This window comes from Polypterus senegalus, chromosome 3 (genome assembly GCF_016835505.1).
Source record: "Polypterus senegalus isolate Bchr_013 chromosome 3, ASM1683550v1, whole genome shotgun sequence".
Classification (NCBI taxonomy): Eukaryota; Metazoa; Chordata; class Cladistia; order Polypteriformes; family Polypteridae; genus Polypterus; species Polypterus senegalus.
In genome coordinates, this window is record NC_053156.1 from 203,906,100 (window position 1) to 203,926,859 (window position 20,760).

At 37.4% G+C, this 20,760-nt stretch overlaps 1 long non-coding RNA gene across 1 annotated transcript in view; it reads right to left on the reverse strand.

Annotated features, from left to right (window-relative positions):
• The window catches only part of LOC120526860, an 80,622-nt gene extending 60,291 nt beyond the window's left edge, over positions 1-20,331 (reverse strand). Inside the window, exon 1 of the long non-coding RNA XR_005633201.1 lies at positions 20,173-20,331. This is a non-coding gene — a long non-coding RNA (uncharacterized LOC120526860). The remainder of the gene's footprint in view (positions 1-20,172) is intronic.
• Between the last annotated feature and the right edge of the window lie 429 nt (positions 20,332-20,760).

Genomic DNA, 20,760 nt, shown 5'->3' on the forward strand with positions numbered 1-20,760 from the left:
TCCTTTCCTAAGCCCCCAACCACACAGGATTACTGATCACTGAACACTGCTTTTGTTAACAGTTTAATCAGTGACAAATTTCATGTTCATGAACTTACAGTTACTTACCATAGCAAAACTGTAAGATACTTGACTTTTTTCAAATATCTTCAGCTCATTTTAAATGTCCAATAATTAACTATAGTGTCAAATTCAGAAATGTACAGTATGTTGCAACAGCGAATTGCTAGAAAGTATAAAACATCATGACTTCAGTATTCCTGTACGATACAGAGAAGAAAAAATACATTGTGCCATGTTCTACCAATGAAGGTGAAGATATTTCTGGGAAAAGGTAATGGATAAACATTAGTGATAAGTGACCTTCACGGTGATCGTTTCACCTTGATTTCAGAGAAATCACAGAAGTGTTCACTCGAATAACGCCAAACTCGGCAAAATGCAATGAAGTCAATGGGGAAGTTTACTTGAACTAGATTTGACAGGACTATAATGGTGCAATCATCTTAAAGTGTCCCTAAGGTTTAGTGAAGCATCTGCGAACTATACTGGACCGATTATTGTGGCCAAAAAGGTGACCTGAGCTGTGCTGCAGCAGTGCCAACCACTGCACCACCATGCGTCTGTGAGAACAAAAAAAAAGAACACAGTCGGAGACACATAGTCATATATTTTTTCAAAACAAAGCAGAAATACCGAAATTGAAGTCAAAAGTCAGAAAAAATATGTAGGTCTTTTAAAAGCAGAAAATTCAAAGTGTTCTGTCATGATTGAAGCCGCAGACTAAATTATTCTGGTTTTTGAAGTTGCCCTCAAGGCCCTGCAAACTGTCTGTGCTAATGCTTTGCACTGACTTTGGAGGTTTGCTTTCACTCTCAGTGTGCCATGCACGTGGCTAATTATTATGAATGCATAGGGCGTGCACCTCCTTCTCTTATATTGATATGGAACTTGAAGATCAACCTGCAATGTTGGCTGTTAAAGCTCCGGAGGATGTCATGCTGGCCTTGCAAAGCACTGTGGGGTGCTGGTAAACAAAAAAACAAAAACTAAATTAAATAATTATCATATATATTGTGAGCTGGAGGGCTGATCGCACCCCAAATAAATACAGACGCCCTTGGGAAAACCACAAACCCTGAAACACTGACTACCCTCACATTGCTCCTTATTCTTGCACTATAACGCGTAATACAAGCCTTGCGCGGTACTCCGCCGACTTATAAGCCTTGCGCAGCGCGTGTCAGTTTTGGAATTGATTGTTTGCTTTTATCTCTCTCTCTGCTCCTAGCGGAACTGTCATCTCTGACTTGTCATGGAGCACGTTTAAGCTCATGTGTTTGCGGTGTTTGAATAAAAATCCTTCTTGTTTCTACGACCTACTGTGTCTCTGTGCAAATCTGTGACCCAAGCGTGACAATATATTCAGCTAAACGGGCCAAATTATCAGTAAATAATTTGATGAACAATGGCAAGCGCAAATACAGCAAATTTGCTGTGAATAATGCCTTGGCAAAATTTGAGGTAATTCACTCCTCCTTTCTTCCACTGTGTTGGCTGTAGCAATTGGGGGCTGGCTGACTGACTTGAGGTGAGGCTTTTCTGGACAGCCTAGTGAAGTCCTTGGCCTGCTTTGTGGTGCTTTTTACAGGCACTCATAAATAAAAACTGCCATTTATGAAGTTTAGTTTCCAGATTGTGCTAATAAAAAAAATGGATGAAATGCATTAAAAAAAACCTACCGTGTGACAATCAAATGGAATGTGCCAAGACAGTGAGTACTGATTAAATACAAGAAAATTTACTGAGAAGCAAAGAAGAATAATTACATAGTTGTAACAGATGTAGCACAGATGCATCAAAAAAACATAATGTAATTGGGTACAACAGGCACTCTTTTACCAGTCTAATGATAAACCTCAAACATTTCAAGTCAGGCACAATGGAGGAGGGCAAGAATAGGAAAATAAAAATTACTGACCTCTGTACAGACAGATTTTTAAGAGTAGGGAAAAAAGGGGTGGAGAAAATTATTTCCCCCAATTTAAATGATTATTTTAAAATGTTATTGATTAGATCCTTCCAGGTTTTAAAAAAAAAAATTGCACAGATCTTCTAACTGAGAATTAGATTTTTCACAATTTCAAATATAATATTATATATTATATTATATAGTATATAACATCAGTTGCCCGCTGACTTAAAAGAGGTGCGTTAGGATTCTTCCAGTTGAGCAAGATAAGTCTACGTGCCAAAAGTGAAGTAAAGGCAATTACAATTTGTCCTTCTCCATTTTACAGTAAGCCCATCTAGGAGTACACCAAACACAGCTGTTAATGGATTAGGAGAGATTGTGACACCAAGGCTGTCTGAAAGGCATTTAAAGATTTTAGTCCAGAATGATGTTCATTTGGTGCATGCCCAAAATACATGGCCCAATGAGGATGAAGCATGATTGCAATGTCTGCAGGTTGGATCTTGTCTGGAAACATTTTGGACAATTTTAAACGAGACAGATGTGCGCAATAAAAGATTTTAAGTTGAATAATTGTAGGCTTTGCACATATGGAGCTCAAGTGAATTCTGCGCATGGCTGCCTTCCACTCTTTTTCTGAAATGTTGAATGAGAGATCTTTTTCCCCACTGTATTTTGGGATGTTTGAAAGGGAGGAACTTTAACATGTTTTTATATACTGTATTACAGAAATGCTGTCTGAGTCCTCAAGACTGAACAATATTTCTTATGGAATAAAAGTAGGTGGGAGGTGATGAAAATTGGGCAGATTTTGTTTAGCAAAGTTTCTAAACAATTGCAGAGATGGAAAGTTAAATTTGGAGTGTAATTATTCGTAGGATGCAAAGACGTTATCTGTGTTCAAATGTGATTTAATCCTGTATGTTTTCCAAACATTAAAAACTGCATACTTTTGAGTCGGTGGAAAAAGGTGGTTATTGTGCAGAAATCTGTCATTCTGTTCAAAAAAGCAAGTAAAACTGTGTTTCCTTAGGTGACAATGTACTGTCATTCCTAAAATTCAATTAAAGGTTCAAAAACTGAAAAGGGCTAGACCAAGAACGTGTTAATTTTCCCCTTTTGTCCTTGTACTTAATTTTACAACATAGGTTTGTACACAGTTTTTACCACCAGGCCATTTGACTCCTCAACAGCAACACCTGAACACCCACATACACTTACATCACACCTACATTGCACTACATCTACATTGCACTACCTATATATGACAAACTAGCAGAATACCCGCGCTTCGCAGCGGAGAAGTAGTGTGTTAAAGAAGGTATGAAAAAGAAAAGGAAAAATTTTAAAAATAACGTAACATGATTGTTAATGTAATTGTTTTGTCATTGATATGAGTGTTGTTCTCATATCTATCTATATATATATATATATATGTTGTTCTCATATCTATCTATATATATATATATATATATATATCTATCTATCTATATATATATATATACCGCGCTTAGCAGCGAGAAGTAGTGTGTTAAAGAAGGAAAGAGAAAGAAAAGGAAACATTTTGAAAATAACGTAACATGATTGTCAATGTAATTGTTTTGTCACTGTTATGAGTGTCACTGTGATATATATATATATATATATATATATATATATATATAGCAAAATACCCGCGATTCGCAGATGATGTCATGTGTTAAAGAAGTTATGAAAAAGAAAAGGAAACATTTTAAAAATAATGTAACATGATTGTCAAAGTAATTGTGTTGTGTATTTGGTGGCAGCGTCACAAAGTTTTTTTCGTCTAGCTGCATCAGAAAATGTACCACGACGTCTGACACGCCTCCTTTTTACTGTTTTCTCACAGCTTGGATTGCTGCTGTCATATACACGCACACACACACACACACACACACACACACATACATACATACATACATATATATATATATACATATATACACATACATATCTTCATATCTACATATCTATATACATATTTACATATACACATATACAGTATATATATAAATACCTATCTACATCATATATACACACACATACATACATACACACACACAAATTATATATATGTGTGTCTGTATGTATGTATGTATGTGTGTGTGTGTGTGTGTGTGTGTGTGTGTATATATATATATATATACTTGTGTGTATGTTTGTATGTGTCTATATGTGTGTGTATAGCTTTGGTCACTGAGTGCAAGGGAAAAATAATAAAATATAGTCTATAAGTTATTAAACAGTAAAACATTAACGTTTTAAGAAGTACAGGTACATTGAGCCCTACTGGAGTGGTTGCGGGTAAACTACATTTTAAAGACTGTGTAACACAACAGGTAAGTAACTAACAGCAGCTAAAATGTATATGGATCATCTCTCTGTAGTAGATCCCTTTTGAAAGGCGCTACACAACGGCTGTGGTATAGAAATTACATTTTCTATGTGAACGTTCAAATTTGTGCCTCTGGTAATGTGCCTTACCGGCATTTAAAGAAAATTAGTTTTGTGTCCTCTGCACTGTTAAGAGAGAAAGGCTTTGGTTTGGGATAAAAGGTGTAAAGAAAGGAAAGTTGCCTTTTCTTTTATATAGTATAGAGAGATGAATCGCCTTAATATTATTTTTTCGTGGTGTAGAAAAGGGGTCCCGTGTTTGCACTTGTCTGGGCTATAGCGCAGGGGGAGGATGAAAACAATTAAAAGTGCTCACTTTGACTTAAGGCAAGAGCGCAGTCAGCGTCTCAAAGGCCGGCACAGCTATGCGCGCTGGCTGCTCGACTTTTGCTGGGCAGGAGACCACAGTTTTTGCAGACACGTTCATGATATCAAAAGTCTCAGCGCTCTTTGGAGGTCATTCATATATTATATATATAGCAAAATCCCCGCGCCTCGCAGTGGAGAAGTAGTGTGTTAAAGAAGTAATAAAAAGAAAAGGAAACATTTTAATAATAACGTAACATGATTGACATTGTCATGAGTGTTGCTGTCATATATATGCCTGCCTAAATAAGTCTCTTACTTTATTTACCGTTCATTTAATCATGGCTATTGGCGGAAAAATTATAAAATGGAAGGAGGATGGCTTTACCAAAACAATTATTGATGGCGAATCGATTATTCATAAAGCTTGAATTTGTGATGTTTTTCTGTGTTAACCTCATATTTTTTCAGACTTCTTCTCAAACTAAGGTGGTGCGAGGGTAAAATGAATCGGGATGCGCTGATCAATGTAATCCGTGTACCAGGAAATCATGCATTGACAAAAGCTCTCCTTTGCTTGTAATGCAAAGTGTGATTAAATGCATTATTTTTAACGCGTTATGGAGCACATGCATCGAAGCTTCTCAGCTGTGCTTGTGCTAAGAAAAGGAAAGATTTTAAAAATAACGTAACACGATTGTCAATGTGACCTTTTGTAAGTAGTGCCTGGAGGATTCAGTGTGGAGAAACTCGAGAGATAGCGTGTGTATTAACTTGTGGATTTTTCTGTGAGTATTTGGTGGCAGTCTGACTAAGTTGCTTCGAAAGAAGGCATTAGCCGAGGAGCTCAGCTCAGACCGAAATTAGATGAATGGGAGGGAGATGATGACGTGACTCCCCCACCCGCCTTAACTGTCAATCCCCCACAAACACAGTCTCTCGGAATTTGCATAAGCACACCCCTTCACCTACAATTTTAACTTAGTTACAAAGTGATCAAAACTCTCGTTTATATCCTGCGTCCTCTCATTAAACTTGTATCCCGCATTACCTGTGGGCATGTGAAACGCCAGCGGTAGCCTGTCTATGAACTTAATTTAAAGTTTAGGTTTACACCTTTCTTTCTTTCCGAGGCAGCAACACTCATGAATATGGTAGTATATGTCACTCGCTCGCTTCTTATTGTTTTTCGCTGCCTTCTCAATTATATAATGCATGTTTTCTTAAGCGCTTTTGGAGGTCTTCCTGATTTTCTACGCACTGCGTTGACAATCAGTTCACGTGATTACGTGGGCGGCGTGATGATGTCACACGAAACTCCGCCCCCCCACGTCATTCCAGCTCAACTCCATTACAGTTAATGGAGAAAAATACCTTCCAGTTATGACCATTAGGCGTAGAATTTCGAAATGAAACCTGCCCAACTTTTGTAAGTAAGCTGTAAGGAATGAGCCTGCCAAATTTCAGCCTTCTACCTACACGGGAAGTTGGAGAATTAGTGATGAGTCAGTGAGTGAGTGAGTGAGTCAGTGAGGGAGTGAGTGAGTGAGTGAGGGCTTTGCCTTTTATTAGTATAGATAAATAAACCTGAAACATTTAAAACAAATTATAGTAAGAGAGGTCACTAATACGGAATTGTCATCTAGTGGCTACATATTTTTACTATAAACCAACTTCTTAAGTAGAAACCATTTTTTGCAGCTCTGCTCCTTTTGACAATTTTCCTGTTATGTAAAATATCTTCATGCCTACATTTATGCTACAGTCTTAGAAGACAAAATTTTAACCAATACAGTCTCTCAAATTTAGATTTTTTTTCTCAAAATATTTACCAGAAAGTAGTACTTAATGAACATAAAAAATGTGAAAAATGACAGTAATTTGTCAGATTTGCTGCATTTCCTGATACTAATATTTAAAGAATATGGCTAATATCCTTTTGGTTACTCAAGCAAATAAAATAGAAAAAAAACATTTTTTGACAAGCAAGTGAATTAAACTGAAGTTAAAAAGAGGGCAAAAGGGAAAGACTCTTAACACATTAAATAATGCCATGAGAAAATATTTTTCTTAAACAGGTAAAATATTTTCTCTAAGTCAGAGCTAGAGTTAGTAATCTATTTAAACATAACATAGATAAAAGAAAATGGAATAAAAAATTAGGAAAATAAACAATATCATAGAAAACTTAGTTTAGTATAAAATGTATCAGAAATTTTAAGAATGGATATTAGCTTCCATCTAGTGGAGAAAGTGTTACTTACATTTTACCTTTATATACTGTAAGCATCTGATAGAAAGTGTAGTAACACTACATAAAGTAACTTGGTGAGATCACTTTAATTTCTTTAGCTGCAAGCAAAATAACATTTTAACAGTGCACTTTGTAGTGTTAGGGACATATAACAATGAGAATGTACTTCTCAAGGTATATTAATTGAAATATTCTTCTTTATTAATAGTGTAAAGTTATGGCATTGATTTTTTCTTTTGTTTTTTACCACTGTCATGTTGCATACCCCAGACATGCTTAGATTGCATGAACATGTAGCTCAATTGGTACCAGAGAAATGTACACATAAAGAACATAATTCACTTTGTAATGACAAGTCGTACAACTCACAAAGGAGCAAAGCATTTCCAAACTAAGATGTTACAACCAACATATTGTTATCATTTTTCAGGTTTTACTGTGGAAGGTAGCATTACATTTATTCCAGAAATAAGGGCGGCTGCAACTTATCCTTAAATTAAACACCCATATATATTACAGGCCTATAAAATTCCAACCTCCCTTTGTTCTAGTCTGAGGAAAGCTCAGATATCTGCATCCGTGATCCAGCTTCAGTCCACCTTCAGTAGCTGCTTCACATCCTGAACAGCACCTGTTCAGTTTAGCACTGCAAACCATTATAGGCAAGTAGTGACATCAGCACCAAATATTGCTGCCAAACATTTTTATTAGGCAATGTCTGTTGCAGTGCACATTTTTAGAAAGTGCAGTTAAGCTTTATTTGGGGTCAGGGGGAACTGTGCAGGTGTGTCATAGTGTGGTGGAGCAGCTCCAGGGTTTTGAGGTGGTCAGTGGATCATGCATTTACGTGCAGACACATATGGTCTTAAAGACCTCAACTGTACTCCTCAGTATCACTTTTTTCTAACCAATGGTACAGAACCTTTAGTACTCACAACAATAGACTCGTGGGACATTTTCTGTCTACTGGTCATAAGGCTATAAAACCACCAATACAGACAACCACATGAATGTTACTTATATACTTCATATACTGTACGGTAAGCATATAATGTATTTAATGTACAGTGTTGTATTCATGCGGTGGGTTGGCAACCTGCCTCGGATTGGTTCCTGCCTTGTGCCCTGTGTTGGCTGGGATTGGCTCCAGCAGACCCCCATGACCCTGTGTTCGGATTCAGCGGGTTGGAAAATGGATGGATGGATGTTGTATTCATTGTCTGTTAGTATCATGCTGAGGTCAGTATTCTATAGAAAACACATGTATGCTACCAGAGAAAAGTTTGGAAACAACCCACAAAGTTTCCTATTTTTGATAAAATTGATACTTTATAAAGGTATCATTGAATTGATTTAAAATTGAGCCAAGACGTTAGTGTTTCAAATGGCTATTAATGACTGAAATTACTTACTTATTCACATTTTTAAATTATTCATATATAAATACTAACTGGTTATCAGAAAAACTTCTATTATTACATTAGCACCACTGAAATCTGCTGTTCTGTTCACTTGGGATGCAAAGTACTAGCATAGCTAAAGTTCAGTTCTGGTTTCAAAAATGGCCAAAATGAAAAAGCCTTCTTAATGAACATGCCATTCAATTATTCTTTGCAGAATGAAGGTTATTCAACGTGACAGACTTCAAAGAAACTGAAGGAAGAAGACAAACCGGAACTGACCAGGACAGGAGAAGGGGAAGAATGAGATGCATATCTGCATAACAGTATAAATACATCAGAGTCTGTAGTTTGAGAAACAAACAACTTACAGGTGGTCATTTGGCTTCTTCATTAAATACAATCCAAACTACCTGTGTCATCTGCAACACAGAAATGACTGTTCTGGGATGCAGGTCTTAGAGGCAGAGTTTCAAACAAAAAAATATCTGAAACTGGCAAATAAGAAAAAGTTGAAATGGGCAAAGGAATATACTGTAAGTAAAATCTAGTGGACAAAGTGTATTATGATCAGGTAAGGGTATCATTATGACCTGAAACTACGTTGGGGGCTCTGATGACTAGAAAAGTCAGTTAAAAAAATATGTTTTCCCTGAATACTTTTTAATTTCTTTTACGTGTTAAAACCTGAACACCTCAATTAAATTTGCATAACCACGACTCTGTGAAACACTGATTGCAAGAGGAAGTGACTTAAAGAATGTATGCTTCTCTCATCAACAATTACTGTATATGATTGATAAAGAGCAAGAAATTAGATTATGTCCCAACAATACGGTTTACACTCTGTTGTTTAACAAGTTAACTTCTTAATTTCAATGTCTTTTCCACTTTGCTTCATTCCACATGGCTAATATTCTTTCCAATGTTTCTAGGCAATAATTTCTTCCAGTATATAATATAAAAACCAAGACAGCCACCAGAGACATAGAGAGATTATGGCAATATCAGGAAATTTTAGAGGCATGTTTATACTTGCTAGTTTCTACTGGCATTTATTTTAAAGACAATAGTGGAAAATACATGAAGATCCATAAAATTAAGGAATTTCAGTTGCCATGCAGATAACCAATGTGACCACAAAATAAGAGTTTATTAATCCACTGCATTCTTTCATCTCATTAGCATGTCACCCAGCCAATACACAAAGAAGGACATGTGCCTGAACTGATAATGTCAAAGGTATCCAACACTGATTTGAGGCAGGTCATATCAGGGTCATGGATATCAGTATATACATTATGCCCATTTCTGCATTTTATTTTATGTATACATATTGGTGACTAGAACTAACATGTAGAATGTGGAAAGATGTTAGTTTGACTCCAATTTTGCTTTGCTTCTTAGTGTGTTAATTTTCTAAATTTCAGTCTGAAATTAGCACTTATCCTAATAGAGTCAGCAACGTAAACATCAGTGTGATCATTTTCAATGCTAAAGTGAGAGATGCAGCTGACAGAGACAAAAAAGCTAAGAAGCATTCCATAATCAAACAGCTTGAAAAACTCAAGTGTCTAAATTAAAAAGAAATGTTGGAAGGCTGGGCGGTACAGTGGCGCAGTGGTAGCGCTGCTGCCTTGCAGTTAGGAGACCTGGGTTCGCTTCCCGGGTCCTCCCTGCATGGAGTTTGCATGTTCTCCCTGTGTCTACGTGGGTTTCCTCCGGGCGCTCCGGTTTCCTCCCACAATCCAAAGACATGCAGGTTAGGTGCATTGGCGATTCTCAATTGGCCCTAGTGTGTGCTTGGTGTGTTTGTGTGTGTCCTGCGCTGGGATTGGCTCCAGCAGACCCCCGTGACCCTGTATTTGGATTCAGCGGGTTGGAAAATCGATGGATGGATGTTGGAAGGCTTGGTGAAAATGGAAGAGAACTGAATTTGTTATGAAATAGGCTCACATAACTAAATACAATTTCAAAGACAGCCCTACTTTTCTAAAATTACAAATGATAATGGGGGAAACCTAATAATAGTTGAAAATAATATTCATTGTCTATTAAACCCAGCTCCTAAAAACTTTAAGAGAAAAGAGTAAGGCATTTGTACAGATTTTTTAAAGATTCAAAAATAATATTAGATGTAATCAACTACATTCCTCAAAAGCAAAGCCTGTTGAACCTCAGCATGCTCATTACATCCAATTAAATTTGTTAACTAAAATCAGTTTAATGGACTTTGTAAAATTACTGTAAACAATTACAACTAAAATCATCCATCTGTGTCCTTGACTCAGTTCCAAAAATCTTTTATAAAGAAGTTTCAGATGTGCTAATTGATAGTGTACTAGAAAGAAACTGTTCATTAGATATAGATGTTTTCCCAGATTATTTAAAGAATGCAGTAGTTAAACCACTACTTTTGGAAAATAGTGATGACTTTTCTGTCTTTGATAGTTTTAGACCTATCTTGCCTTTAAAGGAATTTTCTAACCCAAAATGTTTTATTTATATGTTACTTAACCCAAATACTTTATTGTAGTGGCAGAGAAAAAAAATATGTTTTCATGCATAATAGAGAAACAAATGTTTTATATAATAGATGCCAGTAGTGACCAATAATGTACAATAAGAAACAATGCGAAAAACATCCATGGAAAATGGAAAAGCTCACATTACTTGTGTTGGATAATAAGCCATATATATACCAGTTACCCTATCATACACTCAAAATGAGCAAAAAGGATGTTAAGTATAAACTTCTGGAGCAATCAATGAACATCATAAACAAGGAACTAAATCCTTATCTGACTCACTTCTATTTTAAAGATAAAACTATTGACCAACAAATGAGGGGGAGCGATGGGTGTTCAATTCAAAAAGTCAATCCAATGAAGCTTGACTTTCTTGTTTATGATGTGCACTGTGCCAAGACATGTAGTAATATATGCCATGTACTGTATGAAATGTAAAAAACTTGATGATCTTACTTGCTGGCCTACACTCTATATAACAAGTGGCTTTAAGCAACCCGAACGAAAGGATACATTCAATATATTGTACTATATATGGCATCATTTGAGCAGAGTTGTGGTTATACAGAGTTCAAACCTTTATTTCTGAGAATATTTATATGGTACTTTTATAGCTACCCAGTACATGCTCATTCTTCTAATTAAGAATTTATTTGTGCTTATCCTTTCAATCCTTACAATTGGAAGTGCCAACATAACAATAGGCTTAATGACAATAACTCCTGGGAAAAATGGAAATTAAGGTCAAAGCTATCTTATATAATAATGTACAATGTCTTAATTTAAGACTACAAAAACTTCAGAAACAATGTCTCCATGACCAAACAGTGTGCTCTTTCCAATGAACTCTGTAGCACACAATATTAGATTGGACACCTTACCTTTTATCACCACAGATCAGTTTAACTCTTTTAGGGCGGATGTTGACTTTAGTCAACAGGAGGGGTTGAGGGCTCATTGCGACAAAAGTTAACATCCAGGGGTAGAGGGCGATAATCAGCTGTAAAATGGTGACAAAAATCACTGTTACGTTAAAGGTAGGCCCTCTTTGCTTGGAGGAATGTTAGATTTGTTTACTCAGCATCTGATTCCTGCGTGTGCATGGGTTACGAAACATAAACAAAGGCAAGATGACATCTCATGAGGAAGCATTATTGCTGAGTCGGACTCTAACTTTTTGGACTCAGATTTTGTTGAAAGTGATCAGGAGATTGAGCAGTAGATTAAGGACCCGGCCTCGGCTGCGGTCCAATCAGGTGATCGGCAACCAGCTAAGTGCATATGCACATCTGACGCACCTGTGTGTCATCGCATGCGTCAGTTTGCACTGACAGACGGCTATAATATTGTTCAAGCAGGCAAACAGTGACAGCACCACGACTGCGGCAGATTTCCGAAAGAAGGTGGTCGATGGCTTGCTGCCAGAGTATGTTGCAGTGCCTTTGGCAAAGTAAGGAAGGCCATCACAAAGAGCAGTGCCAGACAGGCTGAATGAGCACCACTTTCCTACAACATACGAGTGCAAAAAGTACAAATCTGACTTGTGTTGTGTGTAGCAACAGACAACTGAAAAGGCGGCACTGGTGCAACTCATATCGTAAGCAGTGCAATGTAGCAATGCATGCAATTGACTGCTTTGAGAGTTATCATACTTTGCAGGACTTTGCTGTGTAACATGTATGTGAAATCACATAGTATGCAGGCTCATACAACAAGACAGTTACATTTCTCAAAAATAAATGTTTTTTGCTGATTGATGTGTTAAACCATTGCTCTGTGCTCTTTTTAGAAAAAAATGAGTTTTTGGAAAAATATTCAGCCCTAAAAGAAATAAATACCTAGGGGTAAACATCACAAGGAAACATAAAGCTCTTTATCAACAAAATGTTACTGTCTGCATAGAAAAACTTAAGCAAGACTTGCATAAACAATCAACCCTCCATCTCACTTTAGCTCAAGAAAATAACATTTTCAGGATAAATATCCTTCCTAAGCTTCTTTTCCTATTTCAAAGCATTAACAAATAATTTTATTAGAAGTTAGATTCAATCATAACCTCATTTATTTGGAATTCAAAACAGTCACGCATCCAAAGGGTAACCCTACAATGACCTAAAGCAGAAGGTGGCATGGCTCTAACTAATTTTCAATTTTATTACTGGGGGGCAAATATATAAGCTATAAAAAAACTGGAAATTGACACAAATAGATGAACACACACAGGCTTGGCCGCAATAGAAATAAAATCCTGCAGTATTTTTTTTATATTCCTTGCTTTGTACCCCAGTAAATACGAGTTATCATCAATATACTAACAACCCAACTGTGCTTCATTTACTCAGAATATGGAACCAAAGTAGGAAGTAACTAAAGACACAGAAGCTTTTATTTGTGGCACCTCTGCACGATAACCACCTTCTTCCACCCTTTCAAATGTGTGCAGTTTTTAATGTTTAGAAAACATATGGGATTACATCACTACAAACTCAATCATCCTACAAACAATTACACTGCAAATTTAACTTCCCATAAATACTTTGCTAAACAAAATCTGCCCCGTTTTCTTGATCTCCCACCTACTTTTATATTGAAACATTGATCAATCTTGAAGACACAGACAGCATTTCTGTAATATATCTGTAAAAAAATGTAAAATTCCTCTGTTTCAAAGATCACAGAGTACAGTAGGAAAAGGATCTCTTATTCAACATTTCAGAAAATTAGTGGCAGGCAGCCATGCACAGAATTCACTCTAGCTCCGTATGCATAAAGCATACAATTACTCAACGTAAAATCTTTTATTGAACACATCTGTTTTGTTTAAAATTGCCCAAAATGTTTCCAGGTCAAGGACGTAGCAAACATAGCAATCAAGCTCCAGTTTTATTGGGCCATATGTTCTGGGCATGCAACAAATTAACATCATTCTGGATCAAAATCTTTAAATGCCTTTCAGACAGCCTTGGTGTCACAATCCCTCCTAATCCACTAACAGATATGTGTGGTGTACTTCCAGATGGGTTTAAAGTGGAGAAGGACATACAGACTGTAATTGTCTTTACTACACTATTGGCATGTAGACTTATCTTGCTCAACTGGAAGAATCCACAGGCCGGGTTTATACTTCATGCGACGCATGTTGCATTGGACGCTCCTGCTACGCAAGCATTGTACTGTTTATACTTGCGCATGTACTTTACGTAACTCTGGAGGAATCCACCAGGTGGCAGTGCGAGATATTATCACGGTGAGAACAGGTTCGGCTTCACTGTGTTGTGAATTGCCTGGAATACCCATTAAATATCTGATGTCACCTTACCGCATTATCTCTGAAAAGGATGTTTAATGATTAAATCCAACAATCCAGGGATGTGTCCATTCCAGCTAGCATTGGGCACGAGGCAGAAACAATCCCGGGACGAGGCATCAGCTCATCGCAAGGTGAATGCAAGCACTCACATACACTAGTGGAAACCCAGCAGGAAAACATGTAAACTCCAGGCAGGGAATATCAGCAACTTGACTCCCTGCAAGACAACAGCACTACCGCTCCGCCTCCGTGTCACCCCCATGAGTGCAATTATTAACAGTGTTCATTATTTAAACAAAATTAATGATTTATCTGTAAAATTACGGAAGAAGATGATCTGAGGCCTCATGTATAAACGGTGCATACGCACAGAAATGTTGCGTAAGAACGTTTCCGTGTTTAAATCGCGATGTATAAAAACCTAAACTTGGCATAAGGCCACACACATTTCCACGGTACCTCATACCCTGTCCTACACAAGTTCTCCTCTCGGTTTTGCAGACTGGCGGCACCCAGCGTCAATGCAGTGCTACTGTTTCTGTGTGGTTATCCTTTCTTTTCCTGACGCGGCTTCATAAATACACTGAAATTAACCGCATATTGTTTATTAGTTTAATACATCTGATTTTAATTAACCAGTAACAATATAATGGTCCACGGAATGGTCAAACTATTCTAAATACCATAGCTGCTTTAACGTTGTTACTCTTACTGCACTTTCTTCTTCTTGCAGCTGCTCCTGTTAGGGGTTGCCACACTGCACCACTTAGAGCTGATCTGAAAGAGAATTATCAGTATACAGCATCAAGCACACACTGCCTCAGCCATGCTTCCTATTTGAATTGCTTCTCATATGAAAAACACTTCAAACCTTTCCTGTACGGAGCTCGCGGTTCAGAAACAGTTTCATCCCAAGAACTCTAAACGCACTCAATCAGTCCATCAACTTCTCCTTGTAGAACTGTTAGCACTTATTAGTACAGTTACCTCACTGTAAACTTGCAGTACAGTTATAATATTGTACAACCTGAACCACTTTATAAAGAGTGTATTTACATATGATGACAATATCATTTTTAAGATGAAATGCAGCAAAATATGTTTATTATATTATACAGATAAAACTTTAACTTCATTTAAATAATCTATATTATTAATAATTAAAGGACACGGTGTTGCTATGCTAGCAAGGATCTGGAGCTCCACTCCGCTCACACTGTATGCTTCACTGGGACTGGCGTGAAAGACAGAATAATTAAACATGTACTACAAAGATATTTCAATGTTCCTTAAAAGTTTTGAAGAATCGCCGTTATAAGCTTACAGATGGCTTAACGTCCATTACAGAGCTGATTGTGTGGTGATCGGTTACTTGGAGAAAGAAAAGTAAGGACATAAATTGGAGGTTAGTATGTTTGAAAGAGACAGTACTTCAAGGGTGGCCTTAGGCATGTGCAAACTGTGCACCTGCACAGGGCCGCCAAATCCCAGGGGCCACCACACCAATATATATTGAATATAAAACAGAAAGAGAAAATAATGACACAGCTAAAAACGCAGCGGCAAATTTTGACAAAAGTTAAACGCTTTTGTCATGAGCACGAGGCGGCTATGCAGTGTCCGCAACGGATGTGGCCATCCGCCGTGCATAAGGGCCATCCTCTACCCAGGGCCGCCCCTGAGTACTGCTGCAATAAATTATTTCATCGAAGGTCGCGCACAATCACCGAGCCACCGTGTTCACATGTTTAATAACGTGCTTTAACTCCTATCATCATGAAAATTATATCACGTATACATCTCAGTATTTTAGTTATTCAGAGAGCTGTAATATCACAAATTTAATGGATTCTGTGTCCTGTCAGAGGTAGAGAAAACTGGTTTAAGAAGCAAGTAGTGATTCACACACATAGAGCACATAGAAGAACACATACAAAACAAAGCATTTAACGTGCTACTTTACTTACGGTGTGATTTGAGAAACTAGTTAATTAAATGATTTTAAGATGAAGTTTATGATGTTCTACTTTAATGACAAAATAAACTACATAATTAAAGTGGACATTTCGTAATTGAAGTTGACATTTTGTGGTTTTTCCCCACTGCATGCCTTTTTTTTTCTCTGTGCCCTAATAAGCTTTCATATGACACTCAGACGGTGGGCTACGACTCACCTTTTCATGGCGACTTTGATATCTGACAACTTCTTTTTTATTTAGGGCACTGTGCAACTTTGTGAACTTGAGCTTTCCAGTTTCTCCGACACGCTATGTCACTCGATCAACTTCCTTTTGTTGTTTATACCACTGTTTAAACCAAAAAATAGTACGTTTTTCCTTGCCTCCACTTGGTATTCGCTGAAATTCTTCCATTTTCCCTCTTGCTTTTGTCATTGTCATTTCACAGAACACTGAGCTTAAGGGCTATTTATATTGATTTGCATATTCAAAGAGGCGTAATTCTGGGAGGAGTTGGGGCGGGACAGCACGCGCGTGCACGAGCGTTACTTTTCACACTGACCGGGATTTATGTAGCTGAAGAATGTGGAAGTTGGCGAACGCACAGATTCCTGCATCTGGATTTTTCTGTGCGTAGGCACATTTCAGCTTTTGTGCTTACATCATGTTATAGTGTGAGTTCTACGCATGGCGTTATGCATGAGGCCCCTGCTGTTGCAACCCCTAACAGGAGCAGCTGGAAGAAGAAGAAGAAGAAGAAGAAGAAGAAGAATGATTTATCTTTAAAATGTAACATACATACTTTAATGCATTTCATCATGAAAGTGATATCAAATATAAATCTATGGATTGTAAATGTGCAGAGAGTTGGAATATCATACATTTAATGTGTTCAGTATGGCGATCTATTTCTGTTTGCCACTGCTGTCAGGTGAGGAAGAAGCCCCAGAAAAAAAGACGGCACAAAAGATGGTATGTGAGACTTTTAAAATGTATCATTTCATTACGATCAGGAATATGCGACGCTTGAATATAAAAGCACCACGAATGCATCTGTATGTCGGCATTTTGCTTCACCACATCGAACCATTCATCAAACATTAAAGCGCGCACATCGAACCTACTAGGATCCGCACAGAGGCTTTCTGTCACATGTAGATAGTAAACACAGACTTTGATGTCACGTTCCAACTGTTATCACACTGTGCCCGCCCCCCAACTTTTTGCTGGTAATGCAACTCGCGCACAAATTGCATTAATTTCTAAGGACCTGCTCAGAGGACGCATCAAATGAACACTGGGAACGCGTGGCAGCCATGATGCGTGCATGCATGCGTTCTGAGTGTGAAGCATAAACAGCCCTAACTCTCCTATTTTAAGTCAGTGGACAACTGATGTTCTATATTGTTTGAAATTGGAAAGAATCAAATTCTCACTTAGAGGATCTATACGAAACTTTTTTTAATATCTGGCAGTATCTAATCAATAACATTTTAGAATAAGCATTTTAATTGAGGAAGCAGATTCTCTCCCCTCCTTTTTTATTCTATTTATTTTTATTCATAATTTATCTATTTATGTAATTTTACTAGTTTAAAGTTTCACTCTGCTGGCCTAGCTCTCTTTCTCATGGGTCGGGGTTCATTTGTTTCAAACCTTTTTTGTAAAACTTGACTTGTTTGTATGGAATGTTATTTGATTTTAATAAAATCAATAAAATGAAAAAAAAAAAAAAGAACACAGCAAAACATCAACATTTTGGGTCCATGGCCAGGAAACTCCCCAGACCTTAATCCCATTGAGTACTTGTAGTCAGTCCTCAAGAGGTGGGTGGACAAACAAAAAACCATAAATTCTGACAAACATCAAGCACTGACTATGCAAAAATGGGCTGCCAACAGTCAGGATTTGGCCCAGAAGTTGATTGACAGCAATCCAGGGTGAATTGCAGAAGTCTTGAAAAAGAATGGCCAGCACTGCAAATATTGACTCTTTGCATAAACTTAATGTAATTGTCAATAAAAGCCTTTGAAACTTGTGAAATGCTTGTAATTATACTTCAGTATACCATAGAAATATCTGACAAAAGATCCAAAAACACTGAAACAGCAAAATTTGTGAAAACCAATATTTGTGTCATTCTCAAAACGTTTGGCCACAACTGTAGAATGCTGCAACCCGAGTGAAACAAACAACTGACCGGACCAAAAGGGAAAAACAGAACATTTAGACTCACTTACTGGGGGTGGAATAGTTACTGCAATAAAAATGGCTTATATATTGTAAACTTTTAAAAATATGATGTTATATGATTGAAGGAAGCTCTGAAAGAAAGAGATATTGCAAGTCAATGATGTACAAAACAAGAATGGAGATAAATTTGTTGGAGTGGGTAATTAAATAGCATCACTGCCACCGACAGCTAAAACCATCTGCAGCCTGAAATCCCCTCCCTTAAAATATGTCTTATTCAATTATCATGACAATCTAAACTCTCTCCAAATAAAAACCAAACCCCTTAAGTTTAACTCACAATGCAGAGCATACTTTTAAACACAAATTCCTTAAACTAGTTATAAAGCAAATACTTATTAATCCTGTTAACTGTAGTTCTCAAGCTTAGTCTAGGGCAGCTACCCCCTATGGCTGTAGTTTAATTAAACTCATACCTTAAGAAGTCTCCTAGTGTGTTATGGCCATGCTTTTTCATAAATGAAGCAGGAATGTGCATGTGCTGAGAATAATTCTTTTCTTTTTAATACTATGTTCTTTAATGTTTTGGATACTTAAGACATTTTAGTGAAAAGAATACAAGTGAGATACACCGAAAATATACATACCTGTATATATCTCACACAACTCCACTTTTTTGAATGTAAATAAATATAAAGCTTGGCTAATTAAGCAATTGCACTGATTAATAATAAAACTACCTCAAAATTGGTTTGAACAAAAATAGGCAACCAGAAGGGCCTCTCCCAAGGCTGGGCTTGATGACCATTGTTGTAAATCATAATCTCAATTTGGATTTTTGTTTTCACTGCTTGATTCCTCTAAATGCCAAAAACAAAAAACCCAACTCTAACCAGGTGCATTTACATGAATAACATTGCAGGCTACTATAACACAAACAATCATATGGTTAATAATCATTGGAAAAATCTAATATTTGACTTTGGAATGATAATTTACAAGCAGCCTAGTAAAAAGCATATTCTGCCTTTCAGATGAAACCAGGAGACAGCCTGTGTATGATGTAAGCAATGCTACTGTCATGATTTTTGCATTCAGTCAGTCTGGGTGTTCACACATATGATCAGTTTGCACCCCCATCCAGAGCTAGAGTCTGCTTTTTGCCTGATGCAAACGGTAAAGGTGCCAGGAACTGAACTGGATTTTGCACATCTGTCAGACGTGCATGCTAATACTGACCTAAGTTAAAAAAAAGCTATCTGAAAATCGCACGCTTAAAGCATTAAGCATTTACCTTCACAATTATATAATTTGTAGCAAAGAGATATAGTCATATTCACATAGCACATCAAAATACACTGCACCTGCACTTAAAGGGATATGACAATCTGTTTTAGCAATTCTAGCTCTGCAAACTTAACTTTAGAAACAAGGTGAACGCAACTTGTGTATGTAATCCATCCGTCCAACCCGCTATATCCTAAGTACATGGTCACGGGGATCTGCTGGAGTCAATCCCAGCCAACATAGGGCGCAAGGCAGGATGTGTAAGTAATGTTCAAATTAATCCAATATAGTCCCGCTTTAAAAACAGGCACGTCTAGATAACACCTTCGTGGATCATAGAAGATCGGTGTATTAAATACGCAAGGGAAAACACTAACGATAAATTAAACCGAAAGGAAAAAAGGGTTATGCTGAGTTAAGACCGAGAGCCACTGCAGCTCCGGAGGCTCGTACGACATGTGCCCTGCACCATGGTGCTGCAGCAGTAAACCGGAGCTAACGGTTCGGAAACACTGCTAACCACGTGTACAATCCGAAAACAAATACCTGATCGACGAGACGTGCTGAGGAGAACCTGCACGGTTCTGGAATCGTGAGACCCACGACGACTGCTCAACTTCAGAGCTTATACGGAAATGAGAGGAATAAACCGACAGATAATTTTGAAAATTAGACTGTTGCACCTGCCAAAACCATGAGACAAGAAACGTGCCAACTTCCGTGGACTTTGACGTCACTCTTTTGCTAAGCGAGGGGCGAGCAAGTGCAAGTGGTGAAATAAGTGGTAGGAAGAGGCATTAACACATGTAGTCCGTTTTATATTTGCAGTAAACGAGTGGTATTCAACATACATTTCGCAGTATTCAGTTCATTGTTTCAAATAAGTAATATTGCAGTTTTGATTAGGAAAAATGAGTCGTTCAATTTTCTGAATTCCCTTCCAGTTCGCGTCGCGGGTAACCGGTGTGAATGTAATCGTCATAGGTTAATGACTACTGCAGTTTTTAACACCACGCCCTAGCACACAAATCATCTTTAATAATAATCTTAACATAAAAAAAAAACTTTATGGAGCTTTAAGTAAATGGTATAGCCTCAAAGGGTGACTTAGAGTTTTGAAGTTCATATACAGTA